The sequence below is a fragment of the Triticum aestivum genome, chromosome 1D, assembly GCF_018294505.1.
Source record: "Triticum aestivum cultivar Chinese Spring chromosome 1D, IWGSC CS RefSeq v2.1, whole genome shotgun sequence".
NCBI classification, from domain to species: domain Eukaryota; kingdom Viridiplantae; phylum Streptophyta; class Magnoliopsida; order Poales; family Poaceae; genus Triticum; species Triticum aestivum.
Window position 1 is genome coordinate 52,673,663 of NC_057796.1, and position 3,903 is coordinate 52,677,565.

The window sequence follows — 3,903 nt, forward strand, 5'->3', positions numbered from 1 at the left end:
ATAGTAGGGAAGAAAACAGGGCATGAAATAATTCACATTTATGTTGTCTAAGCAAACAGAATAGCAGGACATAATTTCACATATATGATCGCTAATTAAACAGGATAGCATGACACAATTCCACATGTATGATGGCTAACTAAATAGGATAGAATGACATACTTCAAAATATGATGACTATGTAAACAGGATGACATGATATAACTATACGATGTGTCTATTAATGTGGTTGGCATGCCATAAATCACAAACATGCCGTCGATGGAAACATGATGGCATGATATATAATTCACGGATAGAATGACATAATTTAAAATATGATGACTATGTAAACAGGATGAGATGATATAACTATATTATGTCTTTAGAAAATGGGTTGGCATGCCATAATTCAGTACATGTTGTCTATGTAAACATCATGGCATGACATAATTCAAATATATGATTTATATACTAAGGAAGTGAGCAGAGGGCAATCGCATATATGATGTGTCAACTAAGGAGATGGCATTCAATATTGTGTATATGATGTAAAAACTAAGCATTGCAATACAACATATGCATTATATGAGTAATATAACCCTGCCAAGTTTGAGCATACACCTCAGGGGGATAATAGGACTGGTCATCTGCCTCTGAATCCTCCTCTGAAGAGCTATCTGTAACCAGCAAGATATCTGCTTCAGCAGGTAGCATTGTCTGCTCTGAAGACCTTGTTTTCACTCCAGATTTCTCCATCACCAATTCAAATGGCTGATGCACAGGAAGAGCAGTTGAATATACAAACATTGTCGACAAAAGCAATGAGAAATACAAAAAAGGACGGCATGATATAATTCACATATATGACGCTTGCCTAAACAGCATGGCATTGCATAATTCACATACATAATGCCTTGCAACAAGATAACATTGCATAATTCACATATATAATGTCTTGCAACAAGATGGCATTGCATAATTCACATATATGGTAATTAGACACTAAACAGGTGGCATTCACACAAAGCATATCTAAACTAAGCAAATGACATAGCAATGCAAGATACCATACGCACGATATGAGCAACATAACCCTGCCAAGTTAGGGCATGCACCTCGGGGGGGGGGGATATGACTGGTCATCTGTCTCTGAATCCTCCTCTGAGGAGCTATCGGTAACCAGCAAGACATGCGCTTCGTCAGATAGCATTGTCTGCTCTGAAGACCTTGTTTCCACTCCAGATTTTTCCATGACCATGCCGAATGGCTGATGCACAGGAAGAGTAATTGAATGTACTAAAATTGTTGACAAATTTAACACGTAATAAAAAAATGATGGCATGATATAATTCACATATAAGATGACTGGCTAACCAGGGTGGCATTGCAAAATTCACATATATGATGCCTGGCTAGACAAGATGGCATTGCATGATTCACATATACGATAAAGAAACTAAACAGATGGCATTGACACAAAGCATGTCTAAACTAAGCAGATGACATCTTTAATGTATACAGTAAGCAATGCAAGGCACCATATGCATGATATTACCAACATCAGCATGCCAAGTTAGAGCGAAGACCTCATGGGGTAAATAGGAGTGGTCTCCTCCTTCTGAATCCCCCTCAGAACAGTTATCTTCCTCTTGATTACGATCCGAAATGGGTGGAGGGGGGGCTGCCTTTGCGCCGACCATGGAATGACGTCTGCATGAAATATTATTGCCACACAAGGCTCGTCTCTTTTGCTCTACATGATCAGTTCCATTGTGTACAATAACTGGCATGCATAGGAATAAAACATAGTGAGATTATGTAAGGAGTGCATGCACAAATCCAGAGTGATGGTAGCAAACTGTGGATAGACCCAAAACCAATGATAGTAGGCAGATAATAGCTTTAGTTAAAAAATACAGATAATGGCTCCTTTAATGTTTGTTTGCACCCAACATGAAACTCATAGTAGACACCGGAGATTAACCAGATAGTAGACAGATAGTACTGATTGCTGCCCCAATATGTACCCCACAACCATTTAAAAACTCAAGTTTCAGCATTAGTTTGGACCCGACTCGGAGTCTAATAGGTGAACACGACGATAATGTAGCATGTCATCATATAAAGCGATGCATAACGTAAGCAGACACGAAAGAGTGTGACCTCTCTTGCGGACCCGTGTAGTCCTCAAGGTCATCTGCTCAGATGATGATGGTAATGCAGTTGTCGTGGCTGCCGGCGGCGGGGAAGAAGATCAGAGGTGGCGAAAGACAGTCTGGAGAGCGGATCCCTGCTGTGGTGAACCCTTCCGTCATTGGAGCAGCTGAGCTGGGGTGGAACACAGCGCCGCAGGAGCAGGACAAACCACACAAGGTTTTCTTTGACACATATCTGTAACAGAAGTAATTGAGTAAGGGCTTCTTTGAATTTGAGGATTATAACAATGCAGGGATAGGAAATAGACAGGAATAGGATAGGAATGCACGTGCAAAACAGAGAACTTAAAAACACAGGATTTCTGCCAATCTGGGTGTTTGATTCACAACAATTGGAAGATCACAGGATGCAAAAAAGCATGGTGAGATTAAGTCAAATCACAAGAAAATGTACGGTTATAATTCTATTATGCTACTATCTCTTAGTCTTGTGCTTGATGAATAGGAATATGAAAAGGAGGAGAAGTGGAAATTAGAATTCCTACGGTTTTTCTTTCAAGGAGACACTAAAGGAACAAATCCTACAGTTTTCCTTTGCTCCATTCCTTTGCACCAAATTCATGAAAAGTAGTACCATAGGAAACTTTCCAATTTAGATGTTTTTCATTCACTTTTCCTTTCAAGCACTGGCGATTCTAGTAGGCAGGCTTGAGCAAGGAAAATCCTACACTAAAAAATGTTTTTGTGCTACTTCTATTACTTTGGACCCAGGCAACTGCCATACTAGCTCAACTCCCAGGCCCATCGACAAATGCACAGCTCAAACGCGCAGAGATAAATAATGATGGCGTTCAAGAGAGTCCATCACGGATACCTAAGTTGCCTGGTACCTCACTGCTTGTCATATAGTAGGATAAAATAATCGTATTTCCCGTTACTACAAGTGCTCAGTGGACAATATATATAACATGTAGAGTAAAAAAGAGATGCAACAAGTGTACAACCTCTTTGGCGAAGCCATGTCGATCTCAGCGTGATTGGGTTGGCCGGTGAGGATGCTCCGGCTGACTTGGCTGTCGGAGGAGGGGAAGAAGATCTAGGCGTCTGGAGATGGAGCCCGAGGTACTGCTCCGCTGTGATGGAGGGTTTCGTTGTTGGAGCAGCTCCGGTGAGTTGTACGACGCCGAGGCTGAAGCAGGACAAGAGAGACAACGAACAACGTTAACCTGAGTGGAATTCTAATAGCATCTTCAATACATGACGTAAAATACATAACCACAAAGTGCTAGATGTAAAATACATCAGCCGCTCATCTCTGAACTTAACTGTCGAAACTGAATTTAACTGTCGAAACTGAACTTAACTGTCGAAACTGAATTTTGCTGTCGAAAAACTGAATTTTGCTGTTGAGACTGAACGCACTAGCAAGGTGAGGTTACATGTCGGTCGACTGACTTTTTCATCTCTGGTCAGTCGATTTTGCAGCCGTTGGATAGGAAATCAAGGGCCTGCGGTTCATCTTCAACCTCCACCCCCCTGAGCTGCCAGCCAACACCGGCCAAACAGCAGCCCCCCGCCGCCCGCGGCCGGCTATGCGCCGCCCCGCCCGCCCCGAAAACACTCCCCACCGCCGGTCCGCCGCCGCCCCGGCCATCCCTCTAGGCCCCCCGTGCCGAGCTTTTTCTCCGACGATCCCCACGCCACCGCCCCGCCAACGCCCCGCCACCGCCGGTGACCACTGCCCCCATCTTGAACCCTAAGATAG